Source organism: Symphalangus syndactylus, chromosome 21, assembly GCF_028878055.3.
Source record: "Symphalangus syndactylus isolate Jambi chromosome 21, NHGRI_mSymSyn1-v2.1_pri, whole genome shotgun sequence".
NCBI lineage: Eukaryota > Metazoa > Chordata > Mammalia > Primates > Hylobatidae > Symphalangus > Symphalangus syndactylus.
In genome coordinates, this window is record NC_072443.2 from 6,044,949 (window position 1) to 6,062,189 (window position 17,241).

Below are 17,241 nucleotides of genomic sequence, written 5' to 3' on the forward strand. Positions count from 1 at the left end.
AGCACAGCATCGGCATCTGCTCCCGGGGAGGCCTCAGGAAGCTCACAATCATGGTGGAAGGCCAAGTGGGAGTTGCATATCCCACAGCAAAAGCAGGAGTGAGAGTGAGGTGGGGAGGTGCTACACACTTTTAAACAACCAGATCTTGTGAGAACTCACCCACTATCATGATAACAGCATCAAGGTGATAGTGCTAAACCATTCATGAAAAATTCACCTCCCATGATCTAATCACCTCCCACCAGGCTCCACCCCCAACACTGGGGATTATAACTGGACATGAGATTTGGGCAGGGACACAAATCCAAACTATAACAGAAGGGGACTGGGGTCTTTGGTATTTGGCATTCTGAATGCATATGTTCACTAATCCCTCTGTTTTAGGTTAGAGCCCATCTACCATAATCCACTGCAAAGACTTTTCATTATATCCTTTCTAATGAATACATCTTCAGAAAAAGTTATGATGATGAGGCAATGGGGAGGGAGACTTTTCTCCAGAAATATAAAATGGCAAGTTTAGTGCTTCTCAAACAACGTTAACCTAATCCTCCTTACATTTATGCTTCCCTGACTTCCTAGTTAGAGAGGTATCTTATGTATAAGTCCATAGAACATTAAGCATTCTTTGATATAAACTAAATTATTTCTCGGCTTTCTTCACTAGCTGAATTAAGGTTTGGTTTTCTTGGATATTCTCTATCAATCACTTTTTCTGCCACTTGTCTTCTGCTGTATCATTTGCTGTTCCTCCATGCTTCTCAGGTTATGTTTTAAAAAAATTCTTTACTGTAGATTTATTGGATTTTCAGGAGAAAGTGACATTATATGTGCCATTTAGTGCAGAAATCTAAGTTCAATTTAAATGCCAGAGTTTTTACAGAGGAAATCTAGAGGGCATTTTTTTCCCTCCAATTTGCTGTGAAAAATGCCTGCTGCACATTTCACAGAGTTGACTTTATCTCTGTTTCTGTACATCAAGAGTGTTCTCTTTTCATTTTATCTAAGTCCTCTGTGATCCCTGGCCACTGCTCCTGCATTCTGCCCATGCTGTGGAGTTGGGCAGGAGTGTTTTCTACTCCTTTACAGGAAGAGTATCTTCCTGACTCAGATTTGCTGGACAAAGGAACTTCTTTGAGCTAATGGATGGCTGATACCACACTTCTTCCGTAAGTCTTTTATATATCTTTCCTGGCCATGGTGCTCTGGATACACTTAATCAATAATTTCATACTAAATGTAAAACGAGTTGTAAAAACTTGAGACAGATGAATCTAAATGTTTAGAACTTTAGACTTTGGTTTTAGGAAAATTGTGAGATAAACGTCTCATCAATATCTCTCAAATTAGGGAATATGAATGACACCCAACTCTTCTTTTTATGTGTTTTGCATGCATGTGTGTGTCTGTGTCTGTGCAGGTGTATACATTTCTACCTAAGTGGGAAGGTTTCCCCTTTTCTCCTTATATGAACTTTTGGATAGCAATAGAACTTTCTGTTCTTTTTTAAAAAATTCTGCTTATGTTACTCTCATGTTATGTGAGACTAATATAATGTTTCCCTCCATCTTTCTCTCTTTCTCTGTCTCTCTGTCACATGCACACACACACACCATATATAATGTCAAATATATTTACACAAATCTGCCTGTGGGTTTGGAAATATGTAAAGAAAATTATGTAAAATTATTAAGATATATTTCAGTAGTTAATAATTGGGAATATTATAGTTTCTAACATTTAGATTTGTCTTCTGACTCCCTCCTTTCCCCACTGAATCCTATACAATGTAGAGGAGTTATAAATAAGGTTCTCTAAAACTTTGATGCATAAGCATCAAGGTTTTTAGATCCTCTTAGCAGAGTGGAAAAGACAGGTCAGAGAGGAATTTTCCCAGGATTCACCACCACATCTTCCTGCACGAAAACAGTCTTTGGTATCTGGTGAGCAGCAGCTATCCTTGCGGAATTGTAGCAGACCTGGGTGGGTAATGGAAGCACCTCACAGGAACTGACTGGATAGTGTACCAATTATCAGAGGTTTTCTCGTCACTCACAGGATAATTAAGCAGGGGGAAGGAATATGGGGCAAGCATTTTCAAATTACTGAAATTCTTATATGGCTAGATGTGGGTGAGAACCAGTGAAATTTGAATTACTATTAGAAATGTGATTTCATTTATATGAACAGGTTGAGGAAATCCCAGTTATGCTAAAAGAACTTACGGTTATTAGATATGAATAACTTTTTCCTTGGGTGATAGTAATTCTTTCCATAGAGAAGCATTTACATGGAAAGGGATCCTTTTAGGAGGCCAATGCCCTATCCATTAGGCCACTGGGTCTTCCAGAAGGTATCATTCTACAGGGTTTTAAATAAACTTTTTTTCTATTGGGGGGAAATATTTTCTTTTCTTTAAATTTCACCATCACTTATGAATATTTGTTAGAAGATTCTTTCTAGAATTTTAGTATTAACAAAATACTGGGGTATGTAATCTAATTGAAAGCTGTTTCTCCAGCTCATTCCCTTTAAACATTCAAAATATAATGTTGAAAGATAATATTTAGAGTAATATTAAAGAACGTTCCAACTGCATAAGAGAAAATCAAATAAAATATTAGCAAAAATTGTATAGAGAAACTATTATCAAGAGAAACTAAAGAGATCTCAATGCCTACATTAGAAAATAAGAAAGATCTAAAGTCAAAAGTTTTAAACCAACACTTAAAAAGATAGAAAAGGAAGGGCCAAATAAACTTAAAGTAAGAATCCTCCAAGACTTTTCTCTGAGCAGCTGCTCTGTGCTGCTATGGTATCTGAACATTGTGCGCATATTTGGATTTAAAAATTCTCTTCACATAGTAGCCACCATTCCTTTTTCACCTGGGTCAACTGCCATGGTGTCCTTGATATATTTCTCTCTGGAATGCAACTCTAAAACAGTATTGTGACATTTGCTGTGTGTGTGTAGTAACACAGCTGTTTATGCTAGATATATATTTGCTCACAATATTCTTTAAATGGTAGATATTTTCATTTTTATAAGTTATAATGTAATTCAGAAATAAGTAATTTTTCGTGATTTACCTACCTGGAACCCCCATCACTAGAAATTATGAACTCCACATCTGACTAATAATTTGAAAAATTTTGTAGAGATTGTCTAATGCTGTATGTTATCAGACAATATGAATATCTTGTGCATTAATTTAAAGTGTGATTTTTAATAACCAGCCAAATTATTTGCTCAAAAACTCAGTCCTTCAGTCTAATAAACACATCTTTTCCCAGCAAACTTTTCAGACTCACTAGTAGTGAGTGCTCGGACAGAGGTGATTAAGCAATTGTTTTCTGTTTTTGCAGAATTGAGTATTTTCTTCATTTACTTATGCAAATATTAAGTTTATTTACTCTTTATGCTTTGCACCTAGCTTTTTCAAAGAAGCATATATATGACCTTTAGAATGAGAAAAGTCATTTTAAAAAGAATAAAATGATTGAAAATTTCATCATTATTAGTTAAGTTCATAATGTATAACTTCTTTGAGTAGATAAGATTCTGAAACTTTGATTTGACTTTAGGAATACTTTATCAATGATAAAGAGAATACTGTTTAAAAGGTACTGGTTCATACTCAAACCTGAAAAACACAACACAAAAGGAAACACAGGAAAATATTACTATATTAATATAGCATTGCAGTAATTTTACTTGGTACATATTTCATATTCTTGCTAGTTCATTTAGATGACTAACCATGCCATACTGTTATAGTATTAGCATCAACATCTGTGGCCATTGTAAGCCCACCAGACAAATTCAGCATCCAGATATGTCTAGGTCCCACAATATGCCAATAGTGAGGATTGCAAATTGTCATAAGTCATGACTCCAATATGTGAAGAAAGTTTCATAATTGAAACAACAACAAAAATATGTTCTTTGAGAGCAAAAATTTGGTTGGGCAGATGTTTTTCAGAGATAATTATATTGGAAAGGCAATTACATAATTTTTGTTATAGATAGGTATACCAATTGAAAACAAATATTAAAGAATCTGATTTTGTGTGGGTAAAAAGCCACAAAAGCATGCTATGTATATTGTAAATCTCACAGTTGGTGAGTGCATGATTAACAAGTCTTAACTTTAAAAACTATGAAATACTTACATAGAAGACATTGTTTTCAACCTTCTACATAGCCAAATGATAGATCCTAAATATACTATTTGTGTTTTTATTATAACTTATTTGCAGAATAGTAAGGTCAAATTGATATCTATTTAACTTTCTGACAAATGTACACTAATCCAGGTTTGTGTAGCAAACACCTGAGTACACACAAAGAGTCATGTTTTTACTCTGTTTCCAGATCAGGCCTTCATTTTCTGAGGACCTTATTGTTTTAAACTTACCAACACATTCTGGACAAAGACTGTAGGACCAGCTCTGATAAACCCAAACCCTCTCTTATGAAAATCAATCCTCCCATTTCCAAACACAATATGAGAAAGTGGTTCTTGCCTCAAAGCAAGATGGAGGACGTCCCAGATAATTTGGATTATCTGTATTTGGTAAATTTAAGTGTTTTAGGATCATGTAGTTCTGCCATAAGTGAACTTCACAGAATAACTAAATTAAAAGTATCTGTATCTGACCATGAAACTTCATACAATTACTGACTTATCTCAACTATTTACACCCAGTGAAGCTTTTCTGTCAAGTTTTTGGCACCTTGTCTTTGACCCAATCTTAGTCTGTCTCTCATTAGATCATCAGAATGCTCACTTGGTTTCCATCACTATCTGACACTTCCAAACTATAATTCCCAGCTGACTAGTTGTCTACCTTAGTCACACTGCCAATTTAAATTTTACTTTGCTGCTCTCTCTGGGGTTCTCTCCTAAGATAATTCATTAGTGAATGCATTTTGGTACTTGTTTATGTTTTTTTCCAGTTAGTTTGATGTGGCTGGCAAAGATATTATCTGTGGTGACAATGTAGATCATTTGGAAAGCTGTTACAGCATTTATTTTGAACAGCAAAGCAATACTTAATTGGCAGAGGATTCTAATAAAACTCTCAATATGTGTTATGTGAGGTCCTGGAAACCCATTTCTGATTTCCACATATTAGGCTAAAATTTTTATTTTCATTTAGTTTGATTTTTTTCTTTTGTTATGGAACATTACAGAGTATTATTTTTTTGCAATTTTTAAGTGAAAAATTGGAGCCCCTGCACAAATTTTCCTTAAACAGAACCAGGTAATATGTAGAGATAAGTGATGCTTATCTCCATGTTAATGCAATAAGAGCAGTTGTGTTCAACCCTTCAATTGTCAGTTCTTAGCTAATGGAGATGACTGCAACTTAGAGAAAATTAAATTATTTTCTAATAAAAAGAATAGATTTGAAGAAATTTCATTTTAAGTATTTATCTACAGTGGGCTAAATGTGGAGTAAAGGCTTTCAGAATCATTGACTTTCAAAATTGGAAGATGACTCAGTAATAAAACATTCTAAGCCCTACTTTTTTGATGTACAAATTCTGTCTTCCATAAACTCTAATTTTGTCCTGAGTCCCTCCAGTGGAGGGAGACTTGTAAAATATACACTTTCCATAGAATATTATTCATGTATACAGGCATCTTCTTCCAATACACGTTTTGTCTACATTGAAAGTTTGTTGTTTAGTGTGCCACCTTCATCAATAATCTTAACTAGATCTTCTAGATAACTTGCTGTAGCTTCTCCATCGTTACTTGCTGCTTCATCTTGCACTTTTATGTTATGGATAGAGCTTTCTTTTCTTAAATCTCATAAACCAACCTCTGCTGGCTTCAAATTTTTCTTCTGCAGCTTTCTTACCTCTCTCAGCCTTCATAGAATTGAAGAGTTAGGGCCTTGCTCTGGATTATTTGGCTTAAGGGCGTGTTGTGGCTGGTTTGATCTTCTATCCAGACCACTAAGACTTTCTCCATGTAAGCAATATGATGATGTTGCTTTCTTATCACTCATGTATTCACTGGAGCAGCACTTTTCATTTCCTTAAACTTTTCCTTTGCATTCACAACTTGGCCAACTGTTTGGTCTAAGAGGCTTAGCTGTCAGCCTATCTCTGCCTTTGACACACCTTCCTCACTAAGCTTCATCCTTTCTAGACTTTTTGGGGGGGATGGAGTCTCTGTCATCCAGGCTGGAGCACAGTGGTGCGATCTCTGCTTATGGCAAACTCCGCCTCCTGGGTTCAAGCAATTCTCCTGCCTCAGCCTCCCTAGTAGCTGGGATTACAGGTGCATGCCACCACACCTGGTCTAGCTTTTAATTTAAAGCTAGAGACAGGAAACTCTTCTTTTCATTGCAAAAATTAGAGACCATTGTGGGATTTTCATTGGCCTAATTTTAATATTGTTGCATTTCGGGGAAGAGGGGGACTCTATGAGAGGGAGAGAGATGGGGGCGTGACTGGTCAGTGGAGCAGTCAGAACACACACAGTATTTATTTGTTAAGTTTGGCATCTTATATGTGTGCATTTTTGGCACCCCAAAACAATTACAATAGTAACATTGAAGATCACTGATCACAGATCACCATAACAGATATAATAATAATAAAAATTTGAAATATTACTGGAATGACCAAAATGTGACATGGAGACACAAAATGAGCACATGCTGTTGGAAAAATGACACCCATTGACTTGCCTGATGCAGGGTTGCCACAAACCTCCAATTTGTGAAAAAAGCAATAAAGTGAAATGCAATAAAACAAGGTATGCCTATCCTCACTGCCAAAGCAATGGTTCTCAAACTTCACCTGGCTTAGGAGCAGCTGAACGGCTTGTTAAAATACACTGAGCCCCAGTGTCTCTGATTCAGTATTTCTCAGGTGGGAATGATAATTTGAATTTCTTACAATTGTCCAGGTGATGTTGCTCCTGCTGAACCTGGACCACACTTTGAGAATCATTTCTCAAAACGTAACTTTCATATCTATTCTCTCACCTAATTTTATTTCAGTATTTTGCTTCTAGGATCCCTAGCTGGCTAAATCTAGCACTTACATCAGGCAGTTCTATGATGTGTACCTCTTGTACTCTGAATAACCACTTTTTGTTTTTGCGTTTAAATTTTATCCACACTATTATGCCACTCTCTAGATCTGGGTTATTCATATCTCCAACTTCAGTATGCTTTACTGGAATTGCTAAATTATGTGGCAAAGTCATAAAGTAGTATTCATTCAACAACTATTGTGTGGGCTGATAGCCCCTACCAGACATTGTCCTAGACAGTGGGGATGTGCAGTGGGAAAGATAGGCAAGGTGTCTACTCTTCTGGATTTTATAAATTAAGGATGGTAGGGAGGTAGGAAATGAGTGTGTAAATAAACAAGATAATTTTAAATACAGGGTGTGATAAAACAGGATGATGTGAATTGGGGAGACAAGGTGGTGGGTATTTTACAAGGAAATATGGAATGGCCCTATTAGAAGGTAATATTTTAATGTAATGTCTGATTTATAGGAACAAAACTCCTCATTTGGAATACAAAAATAATGTGAATGAATCCTAGTAGGACTCTTCTATTGAAAACATCTCCATTCTAAACTCTCCAAATTCCGCTGTCTTTTAATCTTGACACTTTCCTACATACCCTTTCCAAAAGTCCTTCTGTTCTTTTGTACTTTATTGGGAATAGGCTCTTTCAGATAAACACTCTTATAGGAAGTTTATATTTATCTTTTTGCTCTATATCTTCACTTAACTCTTTTGCTTTTCCTTCTATTACAGTGGGGGAATAAGCAACATTTCTTCCCATAGCTCAGCTGGCCACTTGTGGCACTGATTTTCTTTCTTTCCTTTTAAAAATATTGTATACCATCAAGTTTCCCTCTTTAATTTTTCCTTTTCATTTTCTCTCCTTCAAACTTAATCTTATTTTCTATCTCCTTTTTTATCTTTCTATCTCTATTGATCTATCCATATATATATATATGCCCATCTCCACATTTATCCATCTACCTATCTATCCATTCATTCATCCATCTCTTCATCCTGCTTTACTGCTATTTTATCATTTTTCCCCTTTCCTAAAACATTTCCAAAATGGAGGAATGGAAATAATAAACTTGGAGAAATAAGAAAACATCACTGCTTAAAACCCTACCTCTGTCACATACTAGCTGCAGGAATTTAGCTATGATAATTTGCAGATAAAACTTCCTAAAATCCAGAACTGATTACAACTCTGCTCTGTTAAAATATTTAACTGGCATCTCATTATTTATAATAAATGCCCAGCGTACTTAATTTCACCCTCTACCATTTCCAACCTTCGTTTCTATTTTCCAATTCTCGAACATTGCTAGATCAAGCAGCTGTCAGTCTTAATTTTTTGTGTTTCTGTATCTTAATTAATATTCAGTGATTCTTCATCCAAAGAATGCCTTGCCTATAAAATTCTAAAAGTCCAGATTGTATCCACAGTTTGTTACAAGCACTACATTGACTCCTCCCCAAATTTCAATTCATTTTTTTCATTTTTCTTCCATTTTTATTTGAAATTTCACTTGAATCTTATAGCTAGAGATAATGTATCTGCATTTTGAATACCTGTAGTATTAATTTTGTACCTTTTTTGATGATCATTTTCTAACTCACACATATTTATGTAGTTACAAAGAACATGGCTGTGCTTTGGTCAAGGATAGGCCAAGGTAGATGCTTACATCCTGTGTGACTCAGCAAGTGTAGACTGCAGGTGTATAACTCCATTTGTTATCATAGCCATCTAGATATAACATAGAGAAGCTCACTACCATAGCCATAACATAGGAGAGGCCATCACTTGACTCTAAGCCACTATTGTCTATAAAAGCTCTAATTGCCCTGTTGACACTGTGTAGGCTGCTGGCGCCCAGAGAAAGAGAGAGAAAGCCAGAGATGTCCATCTTTGCACACAGACAATGGAGAGCCAGGACAAGCTTGGCTTGCTCGTGCTCAGAGAGAAAAAGAGTTAACCTGCTGACCCCGAAGGCAAGGGAGAGCCGACTGCACAGCTGTGTGTGGGGGCCACTGGACTAAGCAGCCGAGACAGGGCAGACAGTGCGAGAGAAAGCTGTTGATGAGAGCTGCTGCTGAATAAAATCATCTTTCACCTGCCTACGTCCCTCGAGTGTTCTTTCTGCTCATTCACTCCCTCCCTCTGGACCTCAGCTTGACCTTTGGTGTGGTCGTGAACCTGACAGTAGTCATTGTAGTTGCCCAACAGTGTGTAAGTTTCTAGGGAAAAAAAATACTATCAAATTCATTATAGTTTCCAAAATAGTATAATGGCTAGTATATTCAGAGTCAGTGGCTTTCAAGAGTCGTGCCTGGAGTAGTATCATTAGCACAGTCTGCATACTTGTTAGAAATTCACAGAATCAGAAGCTCTGGGGTGGGGGGCCTAACAATTTGTGGTTGAACAAGCCCTCCTGGTACTACTGATGCCCGCTAAAATTTGGGAACAACTCTGTAAACATTCAGCACATTCTCATTAAATGGTTGAGTGAATAAACAAATGATAAATTTAATTGATTTTTAAATAAAACATGACAGTTACTGTAATTATTTTTGCTAAGAAAACAATATGGTTGTGATTTGGACATTAAATTATGAAATATCTTTGAATTTGGTTAGGACAAATCCGATATCCTTTACTTCCTAGCAATGCTTTCCGGAATGCTGCTTTTCTCAAGCCCTCCTTCGTAGTTTGCATATTACTGAAAGTGTGAATGATATGTTTGTATATGTTTGCAAGTAGGTTACTGATTTTAATTCACTGGCAGGATACAGAAGCTCCATAAGGGTCATTTAAATTGCTTTCAATGAAATAGTGCTGTGCAGTACTTCTTTTTTTTTTTTTTTTTTTTTGAGACAGGGTCTCACTCTGTCAACCAGACTGGAGTGCAGTCTGGTGACACCACAACCTCTGCCTCCCAGGCTCAAGCAATTCTCCTGCCTCAGCCTCCTGAGTAGCTGGGATTACAGGTACATGCCACTACTGCCTGCCTAATTTTTGTATTTTTAGTAGAGACATGGTTTCACCACATTGGCCAGGCTGGTCTTGAACTCCTGACCTCAAATGATCCACCCACCTTGGCCTCCCAAAGTGCTGGGATTACAGGCATGAGCCAGCGCTCCAGACTGCAGTACTTCTTCAGTGGCATGAGCATATGGCTCATGTGAGGATCTTTTTTTTTTTTTGAGACGGAGTCTCGCTCGGCTCACTGCAAGCTCCGCCTCCCGGGTTCACGCCATTCTCCTGCCTCAGCCTCTCCGAGTAGCTGGGACTACAGGCGCCCGCCACCACGCCCGGCTAATTTTTTTGTATTTTTAGTAGAGACGGGGTTTCACCGTGGTCTCGATCTCCTGACCTCGTGATCCGCCTGCCTACGGCCTCCCAAAATGCTGGGATTACAAGCGTGAGCCACCGCGCCCTGCCGCGAGGATCTTGTTAAAGCGCAGATTTCGTCCATTTTACCTTGGGCAATACCTGAGTTTCTGCATTTCTAAAAGGTCTCAAGTGATGCCACTCAAGGGAGCATCTTATGAGGAGAGGGTTACAGCATAATGTGGTTTCGAATCGACCAGGCCAATTCAAATCACTGTGTAGCTGGAAAGGTGGGCAGACTATTTATCTCTTGTGAGCTTCAGTTTATTTGTGAATCATAAATAATATATAAAAATCTGGTAAGATGCCTGACATATAATAAGTACTCAATTAAAGATAACTTTTATAATTCAAATAAAAATTAATGTTAAATATTAAAAGGAGTGTCAAAAAATTATGGCTCTCTATAAAGCAGCAGTGTCTACAGTCTGGGATGCAACTGGTTAACCCTATTCCTGATGTACTCACTTGGAATGTGAGGACAATAAAATTGAGTTCTGCTGTCAACAGTTTCATAGCTTCTGTAATTTCAGCTTGAGTGTCTGCCATTGACCTGCAGCAGCCGAAATCACAGGTGCAACTTCTTGAAAACTGAACCCTTCTTCTGGCACTATCCTGATTATCAGTTATTCTTGACAGAAACAAGCTGCAAACCATTGAAATAACACATTTTGATTTCTTTATTGAATACTTAAGGGTATTTTTTCATACTGGTCTCTATCTTGTCAGCATGAATGTTAGTAACTGATATTTAAATAAGAAATTTATTGTTAAGTGATTTCTTATTAACATCGCATATTAGCTGAAAGTTTTGTGCATCTATTACATACTATTAGCATTATGCAAATAACTGGCATTTGGAAAACTAGTTATTTAAATTGTATAGCTTATAGGGCAGCCTTTGTTTTCAATTTACAAAATCAAACGCAATAAATTCGGTAGGCTATTTTATTGTTAACTGAAGGAGAGCACCACTCACAGAGATTAATTTCTGAGTGAATGTCAAATTAGATCATTTCCTACGGAGGTCTTTGGAACTTATTTTGGGGATTATGGACATTTAACTGTAATAGCTAGATGCACAATTTAAACTACAATGATTCATCTGAAAAATATGTGCTTAAAATGCAAAGGAGAATAGATTTACCCCTCACAATTATTATATTATAATAAATTTTAGGAAAGATATACAGATATTACATTTTATTCCTTTATGAAAATTGAAGAAGAACAGAAAAACAAATGCAATTTTCTGGATTTGGGGTGGCAGTGGCGTTTGGAACAGAAAGGGTAAATAAAAACTTAAAAATAATTTTAAGTGTAATATCCATAGTCAAAGATCTAATTATTATAGAATGCCGTGATTGTCTTGAATATTCCATAGGCTTTTATTATGATATTTTGAATTTATTTATTAAAATATATTGGTAATTAATTACTAGTGCTAGGTTTAATTAACACAAGTTCTGATAAGTATTTGGTTGAAGTTATGTAATAATTCTATAAGTAGTTAGAACCCACCATATCTAGACTGAGTAATCAGGGCTAACTTATCACCTGGTGATAAATTGATTGATTATCACCTTCAGATATTAAGTGAGCAGATAATGGTTTTCTGATAAGAGGACATTTGATGTCATTTAAAAAAATAAGGCAGATTTTAATCTTTGCTTTAACTTACTGAAATGAAAAAAGGTAAAATCAAACAAGATGGGGATTTTTTTTCATTTTTGATGGCCTCACTCAACTTTAAGAATATTAGACTTGAGTATTAAAATGGAAATTCAAATTTTTTTCTTTTGTCATTGCCTTAAATTCTTTGGTCATCTCCTTAATTTTATGTCATTCATATGTAGGATTTTTCATATCTTAGTCTTCACATATTTCTAATATGTTTTAAAATTAATTATTTAAGTCTTTCGGAAAGGGAATATCTTTTAAAAGACATTGGCAATCACATTTTAAAAGCCCATTGTGATTTCCCTAAGATGAACTTTATTTTCATACATCAATTTATTTCTCCCTATAAAAAGTCTTATTCAAAATTATTTTCTTAGGCTGGACACATCGGCTCACACCTGTAATCTCAGCACTTTGGGAGGCAAAGGTGGGTGGATTGCCTGAGGCCAGCCTGGACAACACAGGGAGACTGTCTCTAAAAAAAAATATACAAAAATTTAGCTGGGCATGGTGGTGCATGCCTGTGGTCCCAGCTACTCAGGAGGCTGAGTTGCGAGGATCACCTGACCCCAGCGAGATCAAGGCTGCAGTGAGCCCTGGTCATGCCATTGCACTCCAGCCTGGGTGACAATGTGAGATCCTCTCTCTCTCAAGAAAAAAAATATTATTTTCTAGTCCACTTTTATTCTGTCCTCTCCTGTCCTCCCATCTATTGTCGCCATCACTTTGATTTTTCTGACTTAACGCTTCCTGTATAGCAGGAGTCAAGATGGCAATATCAATGGCTAAATAACTAAGGAAAAGAGTACATAGCCTAGTATGAGATAACTTTCAATGGTGACATAGAAAGCACATTATCAGTTTCTGGGGCCATTCTGAAGTGGCCTTGTTGTCTGGGGTGACACCCAAGTTTCGTTGTCTCATGGCCACGGAGATCAAGGACGTGGACACACACAGAGCAGACATTTAATAGGTGAAAGAAAGAGAATAGCTCTTTGCTACAGACAGGGGTCATGGAAAAATGCGTTGCCGTTCCGTTGTGAAATGCAGGGGGTTTTATAGATGAGCTACTGGGGAGGCAGTGTCTGATCTACATATGGTGTGAAAAACAAGTTAGGACCAGGTGTGCCATCTGCATACGCCACGAATCTCTGGCAGCCCCCACCCCAATCTTTTATTTTGCAGGTGGTTTCTCTGCCTGAGTTTCTCCATGTTGCCCGTTTCTTTCTTACTGTACATGTGCTAACAAAAAAAGGGAAGATGGAACTTCCATGGTGGACACGCCTGGCCCCAGGTAGCCGTTTTCTATCAGTGCAGCCGCAGGCATCCCCGATTGCAAGTTTCTGGCTTCCTTATTTATGCTTTCAGCTCGATCTTTCAGGCTGCTTTTTGTTAGGATAAAAAAAAAAAAAAGATTTCTTGGGCTGCCTTTTATTAGAAGAGAAGTTCTGCTGAGGACTCTTTTGCCCTCACTATCTACCTGAATAATTACTTTCTATCTCCTGTATCAATTCTTGAAAAATTGGCACTTCTAGCCGCTTTACCCATGAGTGAGCCCATCAGCTGTTAAATGGGGCCATAATTTAGCTAAGCCCAGTTAGGTCCCGCACCTTCATTCTCCTGAGGATATAGGCAGAGAGCATCGAGCTCTCACATTTCTGAATGTTGCTGTTAGACAGATGAGTGGATTCAGAAATTTGTTGAATTTCGAGGGCCTTCTTTAAGAAAAAAGAATACATTTTTTCCCCAAAAGTATTACAAAAACCATTTGACCATGGGAACATGTTGCTAGGGCTTCTCCGAAGGGGCTAATGCAAAAAGGAGCACACTGAATCACATGCCTTGTTAACTTCATTGTAAATGGCTTTTTTTTTTTTTTTTTTTTTTTTTGCAGAAAGAGGGTAAAAAAGGATCAGAATTTCTGATTCTGTCTCAGAAAAAACCCACATATATTCTGATGGTCCATGATTGGCCAGCCTGATACCATAAATATGTTATTTTATTTTATTCTATTTTATTTTATTTTATTTTATTTTATTATTTTTTGAGATGGGGATCTCACTCGGTCACCCAGGGTGGAGTGCAGTAGCATGAGCTCAGCTCACTACAACCTCCACCTCCTGGGCTCAAGCGATCCTCCCACCTCAGCCTCCCAAGTAGTAGGCACTACAGGCACATGCCACCATGCCCAGCTAATTTTTTGGTGTGTATTTTTGGTAGAGATGGGGTTTCACCATGTTGCCCAGGCTGGTCTTGAACTTCTGGGCTCAGGAGTTCCACCCGCTTCAGCCTCCCAAAGTGCCGGGATTATAGGAGTGAGCCACCATGTCTGGCATGATTCTACAAATATGTTTTATAGATAGGTATTTATTTAGTCATCTGTTATTCACCCGTTAGTTCAATGTTCAGTCAATTAGTAGGCAAATACCTTTTCTAAGAGTAGGTTGAGTTATTGCATAAATTCCCACAACCAGGTACAATTATTCTCTTTGATGCTCATCAAAAGCCTATAGAAAGGCAATGTGCCTGTGAAATTTGCTTTTCCTTTTCTCTTGTTCCAGAATACCACACTTACTAATTAGATCTCAAGAGTGTTTTCAGTGGCGTTAAGGCAAGATGGGAGGTTGAAAGTGGGACAAAGGATTACCTAAATCCCAAATCTGTTAGTTTTATAGTTTCGAAGTTGTGACTCTACCATATTGTAATTATAAACTAACATTATAATCTATAGGAAGAGAAACTAGAGTCATCAGGAATTAATAGTCCCTGTTTTGAACCATTGAGAAACTTCGTGCATAACTTCAAACTTCCATGGCATTCTCCCTGTGTCTTTTTCTGTGCCCAAATTTCTCCTGTTTATAAAGATGCCAGTCATATTAGATTAGAGGTCTACCCTACACCAATATGACCTCATCTTAATTTAACTAATAACATCTGAAATTATCCTATTTTCAAATAAGATTACCTTCTCAGGTACTGAAGATGAAGACTTCTACAAATGAATTCTGGTGAGGAAGGAGTACAATTCACCCATAACTGTGAAGCTAAGATGCTTTTCAGGAGCTTCACTTATTTAATATCTTTTATTTGAGCACCTTGACTAATTTGATATAGATCTGTTGGAAAGGTAACTTAGATGGCATATTAGTTTGCTGGGCCTGCCATAAGAAAGTACCAGGGACTGGCTGGCTTCAACAATAGAAACTTGTCTTCTCACATTTCTGGAAGCTGGAAATCCAAGATTAAAGTGCCAACAAGTTTGGTTTTCTCTGAGGCCTCTTTCCTTAGCTTGCAGACAGCTGCCCTCTTGCTGCTTTGCCTTCATGTGGTCCTGTCTTCTATGCACACATCCCTGGGGTTTCTTTCTGTTCTTATGAGAATGCCAGCCATATTGGATTTAGGACCCACGCATATAACCTCATTTAGCTTTAATTACCCCTATAAAGACACTTTATACAAATATGATTACATTCTGAGGTACTAGTGATTGAGATTTCAACATACAAAATTGGGACAATAGATAGCCCACGATAGATGATGTGACATATTTTATTCTTATTAAAACCTGCCCCTACCAGTGAAAACTTACTCCTGCTATTGTCATGTCCAGTTACTACTTCTCATGTTAATTGTGTTAATTCTACTAAGCATGTAACAGTCTTACTGAGCACTCTTAGTATACAGGTTTTCTCCACTCATTAAGAAAAACAAAAATAGAGTAAGAGATAATCCTTGACCTCAAGGAATTTTCAAATCAAAAGAGCACACAAAACTGAGTAAGATCAGAGAGTGAACAGACTCTTTCCCAATGGGATAGGAATTATGTCATGTTACTGGAGTTAGTTGGGGGTAGACAGAATTGGGGGTTGGCAGCAAAAAATACTTCACTGAAAAGATATGTTTAGGTGCACATTGAAGGGTATGTGGAATTTAAATAGGTAATGACCATGTCTCAAAGAAACCAAAGTATCATAGAAATACTCACAGAATGAAAAACAATGCTAAAAACTTTGTCTCTGATACCCATCAACCATAAAATAATTGCAAATGTTTAATGAAAAGTCCATGCAATTGCTTCTATCCTAATGTGAACACTGGGATCCATTGAATCAACATTTAGAACACCATCATAATAGCAACAACTAAAGTTTATTGAAAAATTATTACATGTCTGACACTGTTCTGAGAACTTTACAGTTATTAACTTATTTAATCCTCACAATAAATACGTGAAGTAGATACTACTATTATCCACATCTTGCACAAACACACAAAAACCCAATTTCTTTTGGATCTCATTAAGTATCTTCTGAATATGGAGTGGTATTTTTAACTTAACAGGTAAGGTAAATAATTCTTAATTTATGACTTGTGAAAAAAATAAATGGTTGTCTGTGAGCTGAAATTCGAGATAGTTTCATTATTTTGTTTTGGATTTGAGTATGATACCAATGACTTTTTTTTTCTTCTTTTCTTTTTCTTAATTATAGGCCATTAACTTGATGTTACTTTACTAATTATGTTGGTAGTTAAAGTCTGTTTAAGAAAGAATTCCAATCTATTGAATTAACAAACTTGTTCTATAGTGTGTTTTAGCCACAACAGAATGATCTCTGTTCCTTAACCCAAAACCTTTCCATCTTTCAAAATGATTTCTTAAGTTTTTCCATGCATCTGGAATACTCTCTCTCAAATCTAACATCCTACAGCTTCTATGCTATGCCAGAAACTGTCCTAGGGACCAAAAGTGTAGGTGGTGAGTTATGCATTCTACAGATATTATCTTAATACTCAAATTTATGATGTGGATATTATCATCTCCACTTTATGAAGTCAATAATTTAAACAGTATTCACACTTCTGTTATTAAATGCTCCATTTATTAGTTACCTATTTCATGAAGCTTTTCTAACATTTCCTTTTTTTAAAAAAAATCACGGCCGGGCGCAGTGGCTCACACCTGTAATCCCAGCACTTTGGGAGGCCGAGGCGGGCGGATCACGAGGTCAGGAGATCGAGACCATCCTGGCTAACACGGTGAAACCCCGTCTCTACTAAAAATACAAAAAATTAGCCGGGCGTGGTGGTGGGCGCCTGTAGTCCCAGCTACTCGGAGAGGC